Raw genomic sequence first — 24,627 nt, 5'->3', positions numbered from 1 at the left:
TACCGACTTCTGGCCCATTACTCATCTAGTCACTGTGGTACCTTTCCCCAAAATGCCATACAGAGCCAGACTTTCCAAGGGCATTTTTATAGTAATGAAATTCAAGCGGGAATTTCGATGCTCACCTAAAGCTCTATTCTGGATCTCATCACTAAGGGTGGAGGAGGGTTGATCCTGGCTTGGAACACAGGCTCAGGAGATCAATGAAGGGGCTGAGGATCGGCCCTGGAAGGTCAGAAAGGCACCTTTTTCACATTGGGACATTCGGCCTACTAATCATTTCTCATGCAGTTAAAAGACATATTTTTGCATTGACCAGCTGTCATTTAAGCCCATGTAGTTAAGGCAGTTTTCTGCTTTCTGCCTCTTTCCTGAGCACCTGTATTAGCTGCAGCTTAGATCTAAGAGAAAGTGGTGTCTTCTCCCAGCTAAAGAGGGTCAGAGGCCTTTCGGCTTTGCGTTCCCACCACTGCCTCTTTAAACTCCATTTCTGTAATGAGTACTGTACTCTGGCATTTCCCCCACTCGTTTCTTGTATTTCTAATCAATAGTTTCGTACAATTATGACCTTACATTTCCAATTACATTTTATTTTGGAGCTCTTGCCATTTTTCATGGGTTTCTACAGTTCTCTTGCTTTGGGCGCGTGTGAAGTCAAGCAGAAAGGTTTCCCCACCACATCCCTTGGTGTTTATGCTCTGCTAACGTCATCAGAGCCAGATTCAATTTGTGTTTCAGGAGGCTTCTCCGAAATCAAAACAGAGCTCTCTGCTGACGGATTGGTTGCTAGACTGAAGATTCATATGAGGATTATCAGGAAGGCTGACTGGTGTCTTCCATTTGGGCACATTACAAACACTGCAGCCTTCGCTGTGGGCCTTTGTATGACCACCAGTTTAAATTGCACACGTTTCACCCGAATACTCTAGATACCGTTGTTTAGTTGATAACCTTGAATGATTTCCAGTCAGCCGTTCCTTCTCCCAAAGGGGTGTCACTTAGGATGAAATTCATTCAGAGAAGTATTGATCTCTCAGCCATCACACTGCATTGATTCCCGCCTCCCCCAACAGAAGAGTGTCCTTCATGGGCCTGGAGTGTTCATATTGCCTCCAGGTACGATTGTTTATTCAGCAAAGGCCTTCATTAAACCAAGCAACACTATAAGGTAATGAGGCTTGCTCTAACAAACATAGCAGAACTTACACATCCAAATGAGCCCGGCTGCCTGGCTCTCCCTTTTCATCATCCTGCTTCTTTTCAGGAGAAAGTAGTAAGTCTAAGTGTCCATTCAAACCTCTCCTACTCTCCCTTAGTGCTGAGTTCCCCCGAGAGACCTGTCCCCAACGCCTAGTCCAGATAACCTGCAGGAGAGATGACAGGCGGAAAGGGAGCATCCCGGCAGCAGGGCAACGAAGCCCGAGGCTGGCAGAGAAGGAGGGACCCCGAAAACAGTGGGTACGACACGTGGCTTCTACTGGCATATAATGGATGCAGAAAACCACATTATTGTGAATTAATTATTCCTTTAATGCTCCTAAACGTACCACGACTGAACGGCAAGGCGCAAGGAAGAGGGCTCATTTGAGGGTCCTAGAATTTAATATTACAACTCAGTAATTTCCTTGAGAGTAGGGAGTACATAATAAGTATTTTTGTATCACTTAGAGCGTGGCCCGTAGCAGGTGGTAAGTGAGTTGTTGTAGAAACAATAGTAGATTGGAGCGGTGGTGAACTTGTACAGTAAGGCCTAGACTGTTATAATGAGTGTAATTACAAAATAATTGAATTGTTATAACCTGTCATTTCCCATTTACCGCCATCATTATTCTGCGAAACCAGGTAGTGAGACTGCCTTGTTTTACCCTGCTTTTCATGTATGGGAACTGAGGCATATGAATCAATTGAGGGGCTGGTACGATGGCTTGGAATGAGAACTTCAGTTCTCCAACTCTCCACCCGGTGCTCCTCTCAACGATCTGGATGAAATCAGGGGCTAGCATCATTCATGGCCGCTATTTACAAAGGTCTAATGAATACCTCTCACTCCCTAATGAGATACTTCTCTTGGCTCCATAGACAAGCAGAGCCAAACAAGTGATGTCAGAATGCCAGAGTGAATTATTGGGCTTGTGTCAACCCAGGCAGGGATGAAAAATCACCCCGGTGAACTTAATCCAGGAGCAATCAAAGGGCCAAAGTTTTAATTAGCGAGAGTTGTGATTTACATTCTCATCTGGCATCCGAAAACTCTACATTAGTCTTCAAACTCCTGCACTCTCCTGGTTGTTGTCTGACGCTGGTTAGGATGGTTAATGTGCTTTTAAATAACATTATGTTTAATGGACCTTTGAAGGCACTGACGTATGGATCTATTTCCTTATGCATCATTTCTAATCAAAAGGAGAATGACGCCAAGGCACTATAGTGAATAAAAGAAGGGAACAGATTTATTTTTAAGAAACGTAGCAGAGTGAATATATGGAAAAATGGTGCTGATTTCTTCATCATAGTCAAGCACAGCCAACAGCTGTAGCACGTTCTGTTGGCTCTGCTCAGTGAGGAGACATCTTTGTTCTTTGGAGGTGGATTAGGTTCTGGGGGTCAGTCTAAATGTCATCAGAAGGTAATTATGCGCTGCTAATTGGGTGATCAAGTGGGGTCCTGTGGTTGGGGCCAAAAGTGAGGCGTGACTACACAGTCACGAATGAGATTTCTCATGTATTTCATAACTGTCTGTGGACAGAGTTCCTAGGGAAGAACTCAGGAAATGTGAATGCCAGCAGCATCCTTGGAATCTGTTTACAGCCTCTTCAGGTGACAACTTTAGGAGGACCGGCATGCATTGGGTCTAATACAGGCCCTGCTTGGCTTGCTAACAATCTGTTCCGAGACTCTGTCACACCGCCTACGCTGACTCCTCATTTGCCAATACCCCTGATCCTGGTTCTTTTACAGAAATCTAATTAATACCTATTCCTTGGTAATGAGTTACTCCTTTTGACTCCGTAGACAAGCAGGGCCAAATTGTGATGTCAGAATTCCCTAGGTGAATCATTGAGCTTGTGACAATCTGGGCTGGAATGAAAACTCACCCCAGGACGTTTAATCCAGGAACAATTAAAGAACTAAAGAATTAATTGATGTGGGTTTTCATTTGTTAAGGTCTTGAAAGAGGGAGGCTTTCTGTTTGCTCTGGTGCCTTTTTTGTGTCCTCTTTGATTACAAGTGAATATGCCGTGGGGGAAAGATATCTGTTTCCTATGGGCCAGAAAGAAAAAAGTGGTGTCCGAGCCTGCAGAGAGCATCACATCATTGGACTTGCAGTTCAGGTGATGAGCCAGTGCCTGCCCTTGAGGAACTGACGGGAGATCTAGAAGGGGTACTGCAAAAGAAGGAGCAGATGATGATATCTGGTGATAGACTTTGACAAGAGAGCAATGCCCCAGGAATCCTGAACAAACAATTAGAAAGAGGCTCAAGGGAAATCAGGAGAAGTGCTTCTTTGCAGCCTTTGGCCAAGTCTCCCTACCTCCCCAAAGAATGTCAACAGCAGATACAACTGCTGATAATGGGGCAAGATCCAGGCAGATGAGGCGTGCTAGGGAAGGAAAGTCACGGAAAGCCCCACGCCCACTGACACAAGACAATTCACTGGGAGCAAGCGTTTCTGCTGTCCAGTGACTGGGTGGTCTGGAGAACCATTGGCCCAAGGCCCGTGTCTAAATGCATGTCTCTTAAGTTTTCCACCCTTTTCCCTGGTATCAGCTTGGGTCACCAGGAAGGCTGCACCTACACCACATTACCTGGGTTGCCTCCAGGTTGCTGCCTCTGGCTTTCCTGCTAATGTGGTGTCCTCAGCTGCTAAACAGGGGTGAGCTTTACTGTATGGAAACTATACTCCATTCAAGCTGACTTTTTAAAAAGCCTATATAAGATACCATCCTGTGGAAAACGCTTCTGGACGTCCGGAAAAATTTGTGCTTCTTAGACTTGGCACCAGGAATAAGTCTGACTATGCTGACAAAACGATACCCTTTCCTTTGATCACAAGTTGAGAAGGCTGTTACCCGGCGTGTGTCCCTTATGGCCTTGGTTGCTAGGAAACTTGGAACTAATCTAGCACTGAATTTTGGGAACCCTCCTTCTGTCTGAGAATGAGTCCCTCTCTTTTTGAAGTATTTTTATGGATCTTGGTTTTTCACCACGGTCGTATTGTAGATGTCCTTTACGATATGCCAGCTGGAACTTGAGGTCGCAGTGGGTCATAAATTACGAAAAATTTTGCCATGGCCTCACGTGTGATGGTTGAACACCAGCCTGCATTCTTCTTGGCCCATGCCCCGAGCTCTGACTTTGTGCTCCCTGGAATAAACTCTGTTTCTGTTAGGCACAGCCTCCATTTTCATACTGGATTTGATGCTTTCCCCCATATAAACCTTTAATCCTAATTTCTATATGCCTCCAAATAGAAAAAGCGGGTGAGGGGCATAGAGCAGCGTGCACCTTCCTTTTGCTGTTGTTGTTGTTTTCCTTATCTCTGGAACCAGTTGTATAAAACTGCCAAGAAGGAAATTTCCTCTTAAAACAGAACCTTCCAGGGGCGCCTGGGTGGCTCAGTCGGTTGAGCTTCCGACTTCGGCTCAGGTCATGATCTCACGGTCCGTGAGTTCGAGCCCCGCGTCGGGCTCTGTGCTGACAGCTCGGAGCCTGGAGCCTGCTTCGGATTCTGTGTCCCCTCTCTCTCTGACCCTCCCCCGTTCATGCTCTGTCTCTCTCTGTCTCAAAAATAAATAAACATTAAAAAAACAAAAAACAAACAACAGAACCTTCCAGCATGGAGTTTGCTGACCTGTGGCAATAACCAGTACTAGGATTGTTTTAGTTGGTGCCTTACTTGACTTTCAGTTTATGGCTGTCACTTGACAGAATGAAAAATTCACTCTGCTCTGTCTGCTCAGTTTTTGAAGGCGATAGCCTGTTCCAGAGGAGGTGTTCTCCAGGAAACAAAGACTCTGTCCTGTGCCCAGAAACCAAAACTGGTCAGGGCCCGGGCCTCCCAATAGTTGGCTTCCTATAGTCCATGGTATCACATAGGCCATGAATAACCTTTCTCTAGAACCATGGGCAGTTGGAAAATGTGCCTCGACAAGCTCTGGCTGAGTTTTGACATCCTGGAAAGCAAGCAGTAAAGGACACGCCCCTTCATTTAAACAAAACTCCTACCCAGGCTTGCCAGGGATGAGTAGAGCAAAAGCTCCTAAGAGAAAGTCGAAGAAAACAATAACAGAACTTTGTGAGAGTAAGGGGGTCTCACTCTCCCTCCCTCCCTTCATCTCCTTCTTGAGTTTCTGGAACTCTGATGCTGAACTGCCCTTCCATTAGCCCTAGACAAGCTGAGAATGTCAAAAGTAACTTTCGGTTAACCGCACTGAAAACAAAAGAAGGAAAACATAATTAGCCTAGAGTAGACAGGTCGCAAAACCCGTAATTCTAAGAATCCAAGGAGAATCATTGAACAGTTTTTCAAAATGCACACTTCTTTTGCCCCTAAGCCACAAATGATTGTTTATATCCCTTTTAGGCAGCTAGCCGGGTGCCTTTCCTCCAAATACTGGCTTTCCATTAGGTAAATGCTGTCTTGTTTCCCTTTAAGGGTCAACTCTGCTTTCCCTGGTTGGAATCTTCTGTGCAACTGCCAGGACTCTCCCTTTCCAGTTGCAGTCTGAAGAACCGGTCTTCTTCACAGGGGCATGATGATTAACTTGCCAAGATGACATTCTTGAGCCTCAGTGAAGGTTCTAGCCCTTCACAGCTTACATCATCTGCCTAGGTCACATAGAGTCACATTTTACAACTCATCACTGGGGGTTCCTGTCCCATATATCCCCCATTGAGGGGGATCTGGAAATGGTTTAATATGGTTTAACATTCATGGCATCCCTTCAAAGACAGTGTCAATAGCAGAGCGAAGGCAGCCATTTTCTCACAAAGGTTGAGGGACATAAGGAACAGTGCAGGCTCTTCCCACAGGACCTACTCCCTGACACTGATGAGGACATTTTCCACGAGGACTTTATTCTTTACTTAATTTAGACTTTCACAGTACTAAGTTTCGTTTCTTCCTTTCATGTTTTTATCACTGTAGTTTTATACCTCTCTACTCCTCCGTTTCTCCATTTCCCCTAAGCCAAGAGGTGCTCCCTGCCAGTGAGATCTTGCACTGTGGTTTCAGTGTTTGCTATAGAGAAATGTATGGACCCCTAGTTCATACAGGTTTAAAGAATTTATTATATAAGAAGTTGATAGTTTAGTGGCTAGGGAGAACCAGAGAGCAGTTATTTCAAAGCACAGAGCCTACCTTACAAAGAGGTGGCAGAGACGATACCATGACTCTCGGGAAGCCTTGGCCTTCCCAAGTGCAAAACAAGTGAAGTTGGCATATGGCTGACCCGCATTCTGATTATTACAGAGCCAAGATTTTCTTGAAGTTTTGAAGCTAAGAAGAGAACAATAGGCCCCATTTCTGATTTTGTACATAATAGCAGAAGCAAATAACAGGAACAGTAATGAAAAGCAGACTAATTGCTTCTTTGGGAGATGATAACTAATTGTTTCTTTGGGAGGTGTATTTGCATAAACTTGAGGACAGTTGCTTTATCTAGTTCAGACACCAAAATGATTTCTTCTTTTATTGATTTTTGTTGCAACAAATAAGGCCAGACTGAAAAAAAAAATGTATATCTAAAGCCTATAATTAAGGATTTGTTTGGTACAAGATGCTTCTTCCTTCAGCATACTTCGGATCATTTGTTCCAGGAATTGATGAGAACAGGTTGCATGTGATCAAGAAGGTTTGCTCTCTATCAGACACTCCTGGCATTAGAAAGGACAGCGTGACTGATGAAACACCACAAGTCATCCGAAAAGTGCACTAGGGGAAAGCAACATGTAGCAGTTGGAAACCCAAGGCAAACAAATGTCTTAGAATCAGCAAATGAGTCTCTTAATGATTGTAACACTCGTGCCCCTAGGTCCAGTGTCTTCTTCGGCTTGCACGAGCCCACTTTGGCCACTCTAGCTTGTCCTTAATCTTCTTCCCAGGCTCTGCTCTTCTCATTCAACACGCTCTTCCTGCGTAATCTCTTCTCCGCTGAGGTTTTCACCTACCACTACTATACTGAAGACTCCCACATCTCTGGAGACCGTTCTGCAGCTAAGATCATCTATACCCAGCTAAGCTCTACATCCATGTATTCCAAGCGTCAACCAGATTCGTAGCCTGGGGGTCTCACCAGCACACAAAACTCAACATAACCCAAAATGAACCTGGTATCTCCTTCATACTCTCCCCCAACGAAAAAAGGCTGACCACCTTTCTTGTAGTATTTATTTTGGCAGTTGGAGCCACAACTTATTCATGTTACTTCATCTTTGGCCCAAAGCCTTTCTGTGTTCTGTACTCTGTGGGGGCTCTGGCCCTGTCTGCTAGGTGCCAGCCAAGTTCTGTCATTAACTTCATGTTACATCCTTGGGTACTTCCATCGGATACATCCCTTCTTTTCTCAGGACCTTACTTTACTCTCTCAAAGTGCTCTTCTAAACTCCCTATTTCTGAGTCTTTCCCTTGACTGGGGTGAGGTATAGTTAATAGAGCCTCAGCTAACTGTCTTGGGTTAGAAAGGACTGTTACTAAAAACTCATATTCATGGGAAGAAGGATATGCATATAAATTATACAAGGCTTAGCATTTAACAGTGATTAGTGGGTGATACACAAACAAGATATATTTTGTTTCCATGAATTGTCAGAGTTTTAATCTTCCACAAACATACACAGTAAAATATTGCTCAGTTTTCCAAATCTTAACAGAAAAATTCCGACTATTGGGTTTTATTCAGAAAAGAAAACTAGTGGTGTCTACACATCATAGAATGGATAACGTTTGCAACAGAGACCCGACTTTGAAGTAGCATGCACTCAAACAAATATCTGAATGACTGATGCTTGAGCAGTTTAGAAATAAAAATATTTTCAAACTTTTAACTGTCCCTCTAAATATAAACGAAGAGAAAAGTGTAAGAACCTTTGGTTTACAGGCTCAGTACTAGTAAGAGATACAACGGAGCACAGTTGAGAGAACTTTTCTTTCTTGACTACCCCAGAAAGCATGATCAACACCATTGTTGACATGGCCCTTCTACTTGCTAAGGACACAGCTGCACTTTTACATCTTGAATATATTCACTTGCTTAGAAAGCACGTAAGATGCCAAGTTCAGCCCCAGGAATACCTTGGAATGCTCCTGCCTTTGGACACTGACATGTAGCTAGAACATTGGAACCCCATAGCCCCAGTGTTAATATATGAGGCCTTGGTTAGTCAGGACCAACGCTGCCTCAATGGCCCAACTTGTCCAAGATCCTCTGGCTATTACAGAGACAGAAAATGAGCTCAGCCCTGACTGATTCCCATGCCCGTGCTCTTTCCACAACTTCACAGTTGCCCTCTGTTAGTTTGGCAACACCTTTCTCCAAAGTTGCTGATTCCCACTGCTTTGACCCTACTTCAGTCTCATATCTGTGGGCACTGGAGCTCAGAAAAGGCACTGTGACCGACTGTCATGTTTTTAGGCATGCAGTGCGGTCTGTCATAAGTCAATTGAACAAACAAACAAACAAACAAACAAACAAAAAACCCAAAGCCACATGACTGCTACTGAACCTCTAACCTGACATGTGTTAGTCAGTTCAATTCAGCAAACATGTTAGAAGCCAAATTGACCAGGATGGTTGTTGGGCAACAGGTATTGAAAACCTTGTATATGACAGATGTTATAAGAAACTTTGTGAACATATATGAATACAATTTGTTTGTATCCTCAAAGAATTTGACATATAATGTGCAGGCAGAATGGACATTCCTGAAAATCCATCAGAACGTACTTAGCAGGAAGTAAAAGCAAAGTGATTATTCACGAGAGAAAAGGAAATGAATACATGATCAGTCCCTCCCCCCTCCAACACCCTTGGTTCATATCACTCTGCAGTATGAGGTCAGAATCTCACTGCCCAATAAATGAGCTCACTGGCTTTCTTTCTTTCTTTTTTTTTTTTTTTTTTCTTCCTGTGTACAAATTCCTGCCACCGCAGCTGGCCTCTTTGGCTTTTCCTAAAAAGTTCACTGAGACTTCTCTGGCCTTCTCTGGGGACTCCCTGATGTCTAATGTTCAGCAAGTAGGCTCCAGTTGTGAATTTTTAATGATGCCAGATCATTTTCAGTAAATAGAACTTCAAGCTCAATTGATGCTGTCAGGAAGGGGAAGCTTCTCCAGAGAAGGGTGTCGGCAGCCCTTTTGTGTCCTCCTCTTTCCCGGCTCGGGAGCAGTAGATGGGGGCACTTGATTCAAGCAGATTCTAATTGCGCTGTCTGGAAAGTAGGGACAACGCATGCGGCTGACTGTTCTCTCTCCCTTGCCACTAAGTGTGGCTGTCTCTCGCGTCTTTCGAGAGTGGCTCCCAGAGTGTGCTGCACAGACCGGCAGCCTCGCCCGGGAACTCGTTGGAAGTGTAAATTCTCAGGCTCCAGGCTAGAGCTGCTGAAGCAGGAACTCTGGGGGTGGGGCCCAGCCGGCTACCTTCTACAAGTTCTCCCGGTGATTCCTGATGTAGGATGAAGTCTAAGAGCCACCGTCGGATAGTAAGGATAGGCATAAGTTCAGTCCATTTTGTGAAAATTCTCATAACCCAAAGTTTCTTTTCTGATTTATGCCTCTTTAGCACAGACAGAAAATCATAATTTTCCTAACGGTGACTCAGCTGTACATCTACCTTCCCCGATTCTCCCAGACATAGGCAGTCACTCCCTGATTTATTTCCCTAGCACCTTTTCCACACTTGACTTCTCCGACTTGGGGTCATGTATCTGTTAACACACTCACCTTCTCCACTAGCCTGGGCCACGTGAGGGCGGGAACCTTGTCACAGTCATCATTGTATCCCCACGGCCCAACACGATGAAGGGCACCCAGGAGATGTTCTTGGAGTGAATAAATTGTTTAACGTTTTATAATTTTCAAAATCATGGGATGGCCTTAAGAAGTCAGACTGTCGGACAAGGAAACTGAGGCCCAGAGAAGTTAAGTGATTCAGCGGGTGGATTACAGACCCAGGACTAAAGGCAAAAGATTACCCCACTTTGGGAAAGGTAATGGTCAGAGCCCCCTAAATACTGCCCTCATGAACTCAACTCCACTTAGGAAGTCTGGGATACTTTGGTTCTTCAAGGGCAAAACCCTTAATTTGCTCGCAGACAGGCTTCCCCTACCCCCAACTGTGGTGATGTCACTAGTGAGCCACAGTGCAGAGACTGAGAATGGGAAAGGGAGTCGTGGTGAAAAATAGGAATAGATTTTAGCATTATCAGAGGTATATCCCCAACTTTCGGTTAGTCCTTGGTAAAGGGGAGCCAAAAGATGTGAGCTGCAAGTGAAACCAAGGTTTCACGCACAGTTTTCCTCATCTGTCAGCGGCACGGAATGTACTTTGTGAGGTGTTTTCGTTTTGGGAATGGGTTGATAAGGATTGTCACTCACCTCACCTCTTGGTGCCCAGCTTACCTTATCACATAAGCAATCTGGCTGGGCGAGGAGGATGGGGAGAAGCAGGCTATGGTCATGGGATGAGGAAGATCACTGGCGCCCACAAGGGTCAGGGTCTGCCTTTTCCCACGTTAACCTTAGCATTGAACTCTACCTAACTAAGTCAACCGGCTCAGGCTGTTTTCTTTGGGCCCCTGGGAGGTAAGACTTCGTAACACACATGTAAATCCCCGTAAACTGAGGCGGACATAAGCAGACGATGGCAGGGGCTGTCTGCCACGCGAAACATCCACCTGTCAGTCACAACGGATCGCTGTCCCATCAGCCCTTGATGCTTATACTCACAGTTTTGACTTCCATTTTGGAGCAATGACTGTACATCTACCCCTGTCTTTCTTCTTAAGCTACCGTGCCATTTCTCTAATTGCTTGCTGGACACTGTCGACACATCAGCACCCTGACTCAGTATGTCCCAAACGGAATCTATCATCTCTCGTCCGGATTCCCTTCCCAACCAATCTGTCTCTTTCACTGGAACCTTGGCTTTCTCAGCCATTCAACTTCCAGACCTTTCATGTAGACTATATTCTCATTCCCTAGATGTAGTCAGTCCCCAAGTTCTGTCATTTCTTTTGATATGCCATGCCTGGTTTCCTTCTTTCCACCCCCATCACTACCGTCACGGTCCAGGCTCCCATCATATTTCGGGAGTCCATCACCCCAAACCTTGCAGTACCAAGAGCTAAGATTTTCCGCTTCTCAATCCCCTATCCGATGGAGGAGCCTAGAGCTCGCTGTAAATGTAACAGCTGGAAGACAAGTTCCAGCGGCCTCCAATAGTCTGTAACCCAGGTCCAAGCTCTTGGGAAAGATGCAAGTGAATAGCCAGTTTAATTGAGAAAATAATATTCATGTTCTTTCTTGATCCCAGTGAGGCATTCAGGGTTGTGACTGGCTTTCCTGGACAGAAACAGCAGGTGCCAAGAGGTGAGAAGGGCAAAATAGCAACAATAATCAATAAGCGTATTGCTCTAGTCCCTGATGCCCCTGGGGTGAGTTGTGAGAGTGGAAAGTTAATGGAAGGGGAGAGGGCAAGATAACGTGAGTGTCCCGCTGCCTTTTCCAAAAGCTCTGCAATTACAAAGCAATTGTGAGTGTTTGTGTGAATGGTTTACCTGATCAGTTTAATTCCCTCTGCCTTATAGAGGAGAATCCTGAGACAGCAAGAAGTTATATGCCTTGCTGGCGGTCAGGATTAGAAGTTGAGATATTTTGAATAAGCGCTTTGAACAGATGAGGTTGCTTCTTAGAGATCGCAGTTAACACTGAACTTCCTAGCAATAAAGATGAGCTTTTCTCTTCCCTAAAAACCTGTCATTATCCACACTTAAGCAAAGAAAACTAGGGAAGGAAGCTAACTGAACGCACAGGTTAGTGACCTGAACTCTCTTTGCCTGATGATTAACAGAATTATAGATAATAGGAACGGGACCCTTAAAGGGGTAGGGACACTAATTTAGACACTCTCGGTAGAAGAAAATGAAAAAAGTTTGGAGCAAAGAAAGAAAACCACTCAGGACATAACCTAGAAAGATAGAAAAATGAAATAAAGAAGACTCATCAGCTCTAATTAAAGGGAATCAATATTTGAAGAGCTGTCTTGCTCAGTAACAGAACAAGGGCAAAAATACTTCGGAAATGTGAGCCTCTTAGAAAATAGAAAAGCAGATTTTCATGGGGAAGCAATCATGGGGAAGCAATCATGATTTCAAAGCCTTTCAAAAGACGACCACTTGGTGGGTATGTGGTAGAGGGGACTCAAGCACCTGTTGGGGAAGCAGATCCAATGAGCTTCTATCCCTGGTACAATCTATATATTTTAAGTGCATTTCTTCATCCTGTGAGCTTTAAGGAGCCTAGGGTCATCTCTAGGGAGCAAAGAGTAGCTACCATTTCCCCACACAGACTTGAAGTAACCCCTCAACAACAGCTTGGGTTTCATCTCAGTTACTGCTTACAATAACACACACTGGAAAACATTAAGAGCTATATATACAAATGCAGTAGGGTTCTCCTTATTCACCCAATCACCCAAGCAAGCTTGCTGGAGAATCCTTTCCAAGCTCACGTGTCTTTGTGGTCCACGTGATGATCAACCATCAGTCCAAGTCTAACTAGACCAGAGTCCAACTAGAATACAGTTCTCCTAGACCATTCTTCTTTAGGAATGGAAATGGAAAATATGTGACATGTGTCACCACTGCCTCTCTTACAAACCAGTGCCAGACATTGATAATCGATCACGGCACTCCTTTCTACGGAGCCCAAAGGCGACTTTTGTTCATTTGTTCAACAGATACTTTGAGTGCCCTCTTAAGAGCTAGTTGGAGAGACAGATACACAATAAAATGTAAGCATATGCTACGTGCCAAACAAAAGACAAGTAGCCTGACTCTTCTGAAACACAGTTTCAATTTCCTAAGACCCTGAGAATTAATTTTTTAAATTTCAGTGCTGAATTGTAGTTAGAACAGCACAACTATTTTTCACGGGTCTGAGATGAATTCATTCCAAAAGGAGCCTACAAAGTACTATAGGAAATGCAGAAGTTTCTGTATTCCACCCATCAAGAAAGGGAGTGGAGTGTGTTTGAAACTGCTAGGTTCTTCTCCCTCAAGTACCTCTCTGATCTAAGAGAAAAATCCAGATTGGAGTGGATCTGATTGCCGTTTTGGGTTAAGTACACTGGATGCCATTTCAGCATCAAATTATTCAATCAGAAACACTTTGAAAATGCTGGAGAGTTGGGTTAGTCAGAGTTTTCCCACCTGAATACAATGTGCATAATACTGCAGATTTTTTTTTCACATTTCTGGTGTTGGAGACATTTGTGGAGCCTGTGGAAAATGGCTTGCTTGATAGATGGAGACCGACAGCTGGCCAGGCAGACAGAAGGAGTGCTGGCTCTCATTAACTTTTCCTATCAGGAGCTCACCTGGAATAGTTTTCATAGGCCTTTGATAGCGCTGGGTGTGAGGGAGGGAGGAAGGGATCTTCTCAGAAGAGGATAGCGCCTCAGAAGGAGTGGAAGAAGCCTGGACTCATACTCTCAGGGATTTCAGGCCACAGCCTTTAAGATTGCAACTCAAAGAGGAGAGCAAAGTGAAGAGGTCTGACAAGTGGTCTAGAGATAAAATAATGACAAGCAGGAGTAGGTCTGTTTCAGATCTGCGGGTTGGAAACTAGCTCAGATTCCTTGCAGCCCTCCTCCATCTCATATGCCCCAAATTATCATCTGTGCATCCTAAAAGCGGAGAGGGTTTGTTCCTGTAAGTCCCTGGGATTGCTGGATGTTCCAGTGGCCGGCGTTCTTTGCAGCATCTTAATCTTGGGGTCCTTGACCTGTGTTTTTCCAGATCTCCGAGGCTCCCAGTCTGCAGCTGCAGGATTTTCTCTTTCTCTCTCATGGGGCACTTCTGGAAAACTCCGGATCCTTCAGTCTCAAGGTTTCAGAGTTACAGCATCTTGTCCAGACTTGGGTACTGAGCCTGGAATTTGGGGGCAGACCGATGACTCTTTTCCCTCAATGTCCACCAAGCCTTTCTATACAACAGTCCTTAGTATATCTACAAAATAAACTCCTGAGATCCAAGCCTGCCACAAATTCTGCTTAGTCCCTACCGCACTTTCAGATACACTTTACCACTGTGAATGGATCTGCTCGTTGCCCGGAACACACATTTTGAGTTATTTGGTGACTTTTACCCCCGAGTCTTGGTGCCATACCTTCCGTGCATGATTTTTCTCTAGGTTTTTGGCTTTATTCCCTTTGGATCTTCACTTACAGGACGTGGCAGTAGGTCAGAGGGGTCCTTATTCCTATCTCTTCAAGGGGTACTGCTCCAAGACCACTCCCATCTAGAGCGGCAGTTAACAATAAGAAGGCTGTCAGTGCCAGCCACCAGCTTTCCCTGAAGTCCTGTCGGTGCCTTGCGTCGAGCTTCAACGGGGTCACTTGTCACAGAGATTATAAAGGACTTTCATGCCCAAGGCACAAACATGGGAATTTAGCGGTGAGAATGGGCGCTCTTGTATTGAAAGGATCGTGGATGCCTGAACTTGATGACTCGGAGTGTTAAATGACCACCTAGTCTGAGCCCCTTAGCTTGCAAGATCAAAAAATCCCTTGTTCCGGGATGCTGCCAGTGAAATTTCCCACTGGCTTCTGTTTCAGTGAGGGGCTAGGAGGAGGAAGGCTGGCGGCCAGTGACCAGGATGTAGAAGTGAGGAAAACTGAGCCCTGCTTGAATTTCACAACACGTAGCCTATTACATACATTGTTTGTATCAGACCGTGCCGACCTGCTGGAAGAGACAGTTTTGAGTTCTTCTGAATTTGCCCAATTGTTTGGTATTCTCTCTTAGTTTCTGAGCTTGCCTCTGGATGAGGAAGGTAGCCGGTATGGTCCCAGGTACAGCTAAGGAGTTCTTTGCTAGGACGTCATTATAGATACTCAAGGGCACGGCAGAGTCGGCAGACCCCACTCAGAATGTAGCCACATTCCGGTGACCCCGTGAGCAGCACAAAGAAACCTCCTCCAGGATAGAATGTGTGCTCACCCTCTCTAGAATGTCTGCCCCCTCCAGCAGGAGGAGAGGAGCTCACCTTGATGTCTCACACTCCCAAGAACTGTTTTTTGGACCTACTGGACACTGAATCCTATCTGTTGGGGCTTTTGTTGTCTGATTAGCCCTTGTCTGTGCCCACATACGTGACCTTTGCAGTCAGCCGGAACCTGTGATTAACTCTGGGTCCAGTCACATCCATGTAGCCGTTTAAAGCTGATGGGTGTAGGGCAGAATATCTTTTCTGACCCTTACCCTACCCCACATATAAGTACTTGTAGGTCCTTGAGGTACTTAAAAGATTCAGAAGCATCTGGAAAGGTCTTTGACATCCTCTGAGACAATATTCTGTGCCTTTGGAAGGCTCGATTATCCTCCTTGAACGCCGAGATATGCGTTTTTCTTTTTTACCTTCACTTCTCATAAAAGGTTATGCTGACGTAGATCTGACTAACAAAAAAAAAAAATCTTTCTGATGAAATCAGGATAAATAATTCCGCACATCATCAAGTGGAGAGAAAAGGCTTTGAATTGGTTTCCATGGAAATCTGAAGACGAAGTAAAGTAATAATTTCAAGGCAGAACAGCTGAATTGAAGATAATGGTAAAAATAGTTTGATAAAGAAAATAGAATAAAGTAATCAAGAAGACTCCAATCAATTATTCCTTTTTGTTTACCTTCAAGTGATTAATTTGTCTGCGTTTATTAACCTGATGAGATTAAGCAGACCTTCCTAGTGATTTATTTCGTAATTGTTTCCAAGGTTTGACATAAGCTGTGGAGTTATTGAAGGTGGAGATTTAAATTCAATTACTCATGAAGCAGGTGGTGCTTCTCCTGAAAGAATATCTGAATTCACGGCCTTCCCATGTTAACATTATGAGTGAAAATTATTAATTCATCTGATAGTATCTCCCAAAGACTTTTAAAAGTCATTTGGCATCCACATACTTCACTAAAAGTCAGCAGCTTCAGAACTGAACTTGTAATACAGACACTCCAGAGACTGGAAATAAAGGATTTTATGTTAAAGACTAGTTATTTTTCCACATTTTTTTACTGGAGCCTCCCTTGGGGCCTGGGCTATGGTGCTATCATTAATGGAATCCACCAGCTCAAGCTTTGAATGCCAAAAGGATAGCTTTCTTTGAACTTGACCAGTGGGTTCCACTCTCTTTACCTTTGAAGGGCACCACTGGATAAGATCATGCTTTATTTTGACAGGAGAGAGAGAGAGAGAGAGAGAGAATACTTGAAAGTGTTTAAATGAAATGACTAATTGCTTTTTGTCTCTGCGGTCACTGTTGTATATATTTTTCTATTCTTTCTGTGGGTATAGTAAGGATAGACGGGGTTCTCCAAACACTAATCCAGGCGCCAACTCTCCATCATCCACAAAGGCCCGGAACGCATCTAAGAGTGGGAAGTAAGTGAAAAGTGTCCCTGTGCATCTAACAAAACTATCACAAAGCCTTGCGCTGTCCTCATTTTGTCGTTCATTCATATTCATTCAACAAAGATTTGTGGAATGCCTTCCATGTGCCTCACACTGGGCTGGTCACTGGGGAATTTAAATGAGTCAAGAATGTGTCAAGAGTATTGGGTATATGGAGGACTATAAAGAAGCGGGAGGAGAGGGTGGGGAAAGTCAGGCTGAGTGTGAAGGCCAAGGACTTCAAGCACTGCAAGATTTGGACTATGTGTTTCATAAATTGAAGAAAGAAGCAGCAACAGCCCTGATTAATCATTTTATGAGTTGCAAAATCCATGAAAATCTGTCTTTGATCCATACCTTAAGGTTTAGGGTTGAGGTAGAAAAATCTGGAAAGCCATTCCATGAATGTCCTAGTTTAAATACATTGACATTGTAACCATATCACTGATTTTTATGGCGTGTATATTCTGTTCCTAGTAACCAGCATGTACCATGTCCTACATGAAACTGTCTTTGTGGCATTGCCGAAACTTGTATTGGCCGAATATTTGTGATATTAGACTGACCTCTTTGGGTTAATTCCAGAAAACAACATTGGCTGGTTCAGCCAATTGGATTCAGCAGAGCATGGCAGTCTGAAACAATGTGATCCCATGATGATGACATACCTCCCGTTAGGTGCTTCCCCTTGGGAGTGGTGCGGCCCTTTGGTGAATGACTTGGGTTCTCTGTAGGCTACGTCTCTCAGTGGTATAGGGCATTGTGCCAGACAGAAATAGAGCCCAGAAGGAGTACCCAGGCTGCATCTAGGAGAAGATGAAAGATGCCTTCATCGTGCTAAAAGCTGTAATCTAGCAATAAGATATGTCAGCACAAGAGCATGGCTTCGCCATGAAAGGTGACTTTGTAATGGTCATATATTTTATGTATTCGGTGTTGGACCATAAATGCTGCACTTTGAATATGATATTATATTCAATTCCCCAAGTGAAAGATCTGCTGGCTGCCTTTTTCCCCCTTTCTTCTCCTCCTGAATACCATTTCAGGTTTGCATAGAAAGTTGAATGTGGGCTATCTTGGAGAATATAAAAAGCAGTGTCGAAGGCTAAATCTCCGAGCACTTATAACTCGTTTCAGTTATTTATCGCCAAACAGCACAATCAAAATGCTGTATAAATTATGAAGGAAGGGAATTGGTGCACACAGTCCCAAGCAGATGAATGTTTCCAAATTAGTCCCAATTCATCGTCAGCGTGCACTCTCAGTGAACAGATATGGCATTGGAGAATCGCTTTTAGCGCCGTGCTTGCAGAAATGGCGGGCCCCGTCCGCGCACCTTGTACGCACCTGTCACACTGACAACTGCAGGGCCCGAGCTGCATTTATTAGACCCTGATGTATTGTAATGGATGCTTGTGATGGCTGTTGCACTTTGAAAGGGGCACCGTTTTGTTCCTTTTGGCTTTGCAGGAGCCTAGTCTCTTACCTTTTGAGTGAAGAATCTCAGTATGAGCCACGAAAGGAGCATTGGTCGAACTGAGTTAAGATGACATAGAGAATGCATACCTAATACCATGCCCAGCTTGTGAACCGTAGGAGGTCCGCATAAATACATCCTTAAGTAGACAATGTGATCCTATATCACGCTTTCTGTATTTGGACACATCCCAAGCTTCTGCCACGATGAGGCCCTCCCTCTTTGCACATCTTAAGCTAGGTGCCTTTTATTTGCTTTGTACGTGACTCACAGATTGAGATAGTTCCTTTTAATTCTTGATTACTTTTGTTGATTATTAATTAAAACGAAAAAAAAGATATCCAGTATCCAGTATCCTCCTCGTGGGTGTGTGTGCCGAGTCCCTTTCTCTTTGTTATATCCCATAAGCTTTCAGGAGGTTTTTAAATTTTTTTCCTCTGCACATCTTCTCCTCAGGATATGTTTTGTTAACACGAGCAGTCTCAATATGGTGAGACTATCGGGGCCACTTTCCATACTGTCTACAACAGTGTCTATCACTGTTAGGCACATGGGTTGTAGTTCAGAGAGGCTAACTTCCCATGTGTTTCCTTGGTTTGGGAGCGTGTGGCGGTGTGAGGTGTGGGTAGGTCGATTTCTGCACCTCAGGGCTTTTCCACGGTGCGCTGTCACAACAGCGGCCATCCAGGGGGCTGTTCTGCTGACTTTCTCATGTTACTTGCCCTAATGGGAGTGAACTCTGGAGCCGTGTTTAAGTTTCTATGCTATGTTGAGGCCAAAAACAGGCTGTAAGGCAGAAGGAATGTCTTTCTCTTCTCTGAAAAGAATCTAGGTCCCCTGTTTTTGAAAGAAACGAAATTTGTGGCTACAAAAACTAGTAGCTAATATGTGTCGAGTGAGTGCTCTCTGAGCCAACCTCTGTACCAAGCATTTAGCAATTTTGTCTCATTAATTCCTACCCGCAAACAGCTTACGAGATAGGCAGTATTATTATTATTTCCATTTTATACATAAGGAAATTGGAGAGGATATTGTGTGCTTCCATAGGGTCTCCACGTGGGCAGTTTTGTCAAAAGCCTACTTTAACACAATAATGGAAAAACATCAAGCATTTACTTTGTGCCATTGTGCTAAACCCTGGGGCCTCCGTGGTCAAATACGAGACACAATATGTACTTTCAAGGTACTCACAGTCTCCTTGTAGAGAGAGGAAAGGGGAGATGACAAGATGGTATTTACAGCAAAGCAGTCACAAGGTGCTGTTGGAGCACAGTCACCCCCAACCAGTGCCAGGGTTGAAGTGGGAAAGACGTCACGTGAGGATATCAATGAAGGCTTCTGAGAAGGCTTCTGAACCCTTTCATTTTCTCCACTTACTCCTTAGGTAGCAAGGCTAGGTCAGAAGAGCAAAATGCAGGGGCGCCTGGGTGGCTCAGTCTGTTGGGCATCCGACTTCGGCTCAGGTCATGATCTCGTGGTTCACGGGTTCGAGCCCCTCGTCGGGCTCTGTGCTGATGGCTCAGAGCCTGAAGTCTGCTTTGTGGATTCTATCTCCCTCTCTCTCTGCCCCCCCCCAACTCATACTCTGTCTGTCAAAAATAAATAAAACATTAAAAAAAACTTTTTAATTAAAAAAAAACAAGAAGAGCAAAATGCATAGTAGTCACTAAGGTAGACAGAATCCTCTCACGCTGATAAGAATAAGTTGGAGCTGTGAATTAGGTCAAAGCTAAAACCAAATGGCCATTCCTGCCCTTTTGGGGGGACTTCAGTCCATTTGAGACCAACTCAGATGCAGTGAAGCAGGCAGAGTAGCTTAAGAAACCTACAGCTTGAAAGTTGTGTCGGTTCTGCTTGCTCTGTTTCATTCCCTGGATCTGAAGCTGGGTAGCCAGCCCCCTGTTTCAGAGAGGAACAGATGGAATGGAAATATCTGAGCAGCAGAGCCAGACTACCCTGGCAGTGACTTTCAGGGAGAAGCATGCAGTTTCTTCTATGCCAATCGTGAGCCAAGTTGACAAGGCAGAAGAAAAATCAGTGCAGAGCCATACTTCTGACGTCAGGAAGCGTAGGTTTCGCAGAGGTTGACCCATGACTAGCCAGGCTACATGTAACCTCACACTTGGTTCCCTTTGGTAAAGTGAATCTGTTTTTCTGTTGAACCCATCATGCCAGAGTTAACCCATGTGTTGACCTAGCTAGGGTTGACTTGCTAGGGTTGTTCCTAGCAAGTACTTAAACGGTCAAGGCTGAGCATACAGGGCAGCGGCAAGGAGACGTTACGAATTTTCATTTTGCATCAGAACATGTTTTAAGGAGACTGACTCTTTTGCTGAACAGATAAGGACACTGAGACTCAAGAAAGGTTCAGCCGCTTTCCTAGAGACATGTATCTAGTTAGTAGCAGAGGTAAGCCTGGAATCCCGGTCTTCTAATATTTGTCCCATGCTCTTTCTACTACAAAATGTGCTACAGTTTTTCTCCCAGATAGCCAGGGACTTCAGCTAGTCACACCAAAGGAGGCTTGGAGCCTGGTCTCAGGATGTCCAGCTGAGTTCTGTGCCCTTCATGTACCATGAAACCTGTGTGGGTGGGCTCAGCCACTGTGAACATGGGGACTTTGGGGAAAAATTAGAATCATTACAATTTTTTAAAAATGTAGCAGTACTGATGATAAAAAGAAATAGCATGCACTTTTCAAACATTTTCCTTTTTCTCTAAACTAACATCATTCTGGTTGTGTTTGGATGTCACCCATTCTCAACATTATTATTGAATGATCTCGAGCCTTTAACACCACTTCATCAAGGAAGCAATAAAGTGAACTTGTAGATCACTACAGCTATTCTCCCGCAAATCAGCCAACCAAGGTTAGGGTGTGTGTGTGTGTGTGTGTGTGTAACATTCAGAGGCATCAATTTAAAAATTAGATCACAGGCAGTTGCAGACAACGATGGAAGTTAATCACCCTCTCAGCCTGAAATGTTTGCCACGTAGGCTCAGGCTGTGGAATGGCAAGGACCAAGTTCAATTTTCAAATACTAGTGGAGGCCATGAATATTAAAGGACCAGGGCGGAGAACCCAAGCACAGCGCTTGGCAAATGATACCATAAATGTTGAATTAAGTACCGTAAATGTTAGCTTAAATGAGTTAAGCCAAGGGAGCGCCTGGGTCACCGAGTTGGTTAAGTGTCCGACTCTTGGTTTCAGCTCAGGTGGTGATTTCACAGCCCGGGAGTTCAAGCCCCGCATCGGACTCCACGATCAGACTCCCTGCTGACAGCGCAGAGCCTGCTTGGGATTCTCTTTCTTTCTCTCTCTGCCCTTTCCCTGCTTGCACTGTCTCTGTCTCTCTCAAAATAAATAAATAAACTTCAAAAAAAAAAAAAGTAAGCCAACGATGGAGGGATGTTAAAATGGAGAAAAAGGAGTACAGAAAGGAATAGGAGGACCAAGTCAACTTTGCTCACTTTACAAATCTTCCCGGAGCCCTACCCCAGTAGCAGATGCCACAGAAAAACTGACTCCAACTGGTCTTTGCCAAAACTGTCCCATAATGAGCAGACCTGTTTATTCAGCAGTCGCTAGATGAGAGCAGATAGGAGAGCTAGATAGGAGCATAATAGCTTCATAAATAAACTAAACACACCAACATTCCTTTGGTTTTGGTTGGCAGGAGCCAAATGAAAAACTTTGCTGCATTAGAAAGAAGAGGTGAGGTCTTGCTTGGTCTGTATGGACTCAGCATGGTCCTGTTACATGTTCAGATTCAGCAGTTTATATGTCCATCCCTGGAGTCCAAACCCTGCACACTGTGAGCCTATGATTATGTCATTTCCTCTCATTGAGAGCCATGCATTTTTTTAACGTTTATTTATTTTTGAGACAGAGAGAGACAGCATGAACAGGGGAGGGGCAGAGAGAGAGGGAGACACAGAATCTGAAACAGTCTCCAGGCTCTGAGCTGTCAGCACAGAGCCCGACGCGGGGCTCGAACCCACGGACCGTGAGATCATGACCTGAGCCGAAGTCGGACGCTCAACCGACCGAGCCACCCAGGCGCCCCTAGAGAGCCATGCATTTTTTAAGACCGTAGTCTGTGACTATTCCTAAAACCCCGTTTTGCATCTGTATATTAAAGTGTGTGTGTGTGCGCACATTGACTTCAAAATGTTGTGTGCTATATGAACATAACAATCAGATGGTCAAGTATCAACTTGTCAAATAATCACTGTAGTTTTATGTGATGATGATGTCAGTAGTGCCTTAGTTTAGCAATAAGACTAAGTGTAACATCACAAAGGCTTGTGACTTAGACTAAGTCTAAAATCACAAAGCATTAAGCTGATTGATACCTCTCTCTGTCTTGGTTTCTGTCTCTCTCTGCAATTGCTCCTCTGTAGAAAAAGACAAATGACAAAAACACAAACTGATGTCAGAATGCATTCCTAAAAATGGCTTTTAGTAGAATGTGCCCAAGAATCAGTTCATTTGTAGCCTAATTGCCTTTTCCTCCAATATTCTCCATCCAGGATAGTATGAGATGTTTGGTCATAACAAAAAAGTCAAATCTGTTCCAGAAAGCACATTCATTAATAGGGCAGGAAAGTAGCCTAGGACACTTGAAAAAGACTTTCAATAACAAAGGGTAAATAACACATCATCTGGACATACTTTGAGGTTTAACCTGTAGCTAACAGCTGCAGCACAGGGCTGTTCAAAGCTGTCTTTAAATAAATTAATCATGCAGCCTTGTGTGTATTTGAAAAGACATCAGCTTTGGAATCAAATAGACCTGGATTTGAATCCTGGCTCTACCACTGATTAACTTTGTACCTATCTCATTGGGCCATTGTGACGATGAAATGTCATAATCTAAGTAAGTGTCTCCCAGTACCTGGCAGATGACAAGTGCTTAATAATGTCACCTAGTGATTATGCTCGCTTCAGCTGCCAACCTATTGCAGCTGGGAACACAGTGACCTGGCCAGTATGATTCTGGCCAAATGAGAGTTCTGGGTGCTGCAGCTTACCTGGTTATCTGCCTTGCCAGCTTGGGAAAGGTGAAAACAGAAGCCCCAGCACCGCTGGCATCACATAAATAATTCTTGTAGATTAGGTTAGTCAAGAAAGTGATAGATCCAGGAAGAAACAGATCAGCCATGGAAACATTTTCTAGCAGGTACATGCATCTCTGTGATGGTTAAGATGAAGAGTATAATTACTAACATAATAAAGGACCCCCAGATCTGACTGTCCATACTGGTCATGGTTCTACAGCTTAATCAAGAAGGATGAGTCTGCTAATGGAGCTTTGGAAAGCAGGAGCCATCTTTCTCCCCTTCTTACCTGCCATACAAAATCATGGAGCCAACATGTTGCTCTCTAGAACACAGGTCCTTGATAACTTTTCTTTTTCCTGAAACACACATGGTTGAAAACTTTCACTTGCATTCCTCTGGCACAGCTCAGAGTTATGTCCAGTTCCCAGGTGCTGGCTAGAATCCCATTCCTGCTGTCCCACTCAAGAAAGCCTAGGAAAGCAAGGAAGAGTGATGTTAAACAGGACTCCCCATTTTCCTCCAAGTAATAAATCTGTCTCTGTCTTTCTTTCTTCTGCCCTCCTTTCTTTCCTCCTCTCTCCTCCTATCTGTCTGTCCATCCATCCATCAGTGGTACATCTGACTTTTCACCCCAATATTGTTAGTCCTCAAACCAGCTCTTTCTGAGCTGACGGAATTACAAAGGCTAAATAAATGTCATCTTCTGATGCCTCCAGGCCATATCTGTGTTTTTCAGAAAACTAACCTATTAAATATGGCCAACTATGGTTTCCAGGGCTAAGAAAGTATGGGAACATGGGACAAAACTGATGTGTTATCCAAATTATTATTATGAATCCAACAGGGGCTAAAAATAAGGAGTGTAGAAGAATTTAGGTGTAGAGCAGAACTTTTTAATTTGATGAAATTCAATTTATCATTTTTTTTCTTTTCTGGATTATGCTTTTGGTATCATATCTAAGAAATCTTTGCCTAACCCAAAGTTGCGAAGGTTTGCATCTGTTTTCTTCTAGAGGTTTTGTGTAGTTTTAGGTGTTACTTTTAGGGCAGTTATTCAATTTGACTTAAGTTTTGTTTTGCACATGGATATCCAGTCATTCCAGTACCATTTCACTAGAAGAATATCTTTTCCATTGGCCTACTTTGGCATGTTTATTGAAAATCAGTTATATATATGGGTGTACTTCTAGATTCTCAACTCATTGATGTTTATCCTTATGCCAATTCCATATTGTTTTGATTACTCTAGCTTTATGATAAGTCTTGAAATCAGATTATGTGAGTTCTCCAACTTCATTCCTCCTTTCCAAAGTGGTTTTGGATATTCTGGGTCCTTTGCATTTTCATATGAATTTTAGAATCAGCCTACAAATGTATAGGAAAAGAAATAAAGCCTGCTGGAATTTTGGAAACGATTGTGCTGAA

General features: G+C 43.9%; 1 protein-coding gene across 1 annotated transcript in view; it reads left to right on the top strand.

Moving 5' to 3' along the window:
- Positions 1-24,627, top strand: part of HS6ST2 (heparan sulfate 6-O-sulfotransferase 2) — an 81,698-nt gene that overhangs the window by 18,923 nt on the left and 38,148 nt on the right. Inside the window, exon 2 of the mRNA XM_032592215.1 lies at positions 16,566-16,652. The gene's annotated coding sequence lies outside the window, so the exon portion shown is untranslated. The remainder of the gene's footprint in view (positions 1-16,565; positions 16,653-24,627) is intronic.

This window comes from Lynx canadensis, chromosome X (assembly GCF_007474595.2).
Source record: "Lynx canadensis isolate LIC74 chromosome X, mLynCan4.pri.v2, whole genome shotgun sequence".
Lineage (NCBI taxonomy): Eukaryota > Metazoa > Chordata > Mammalia > Carnivora > Felidae > Lynx > Lynx canadensis.
This window is presented reverse-complemented; position numbering and strand designations above follow the sequence as displayed.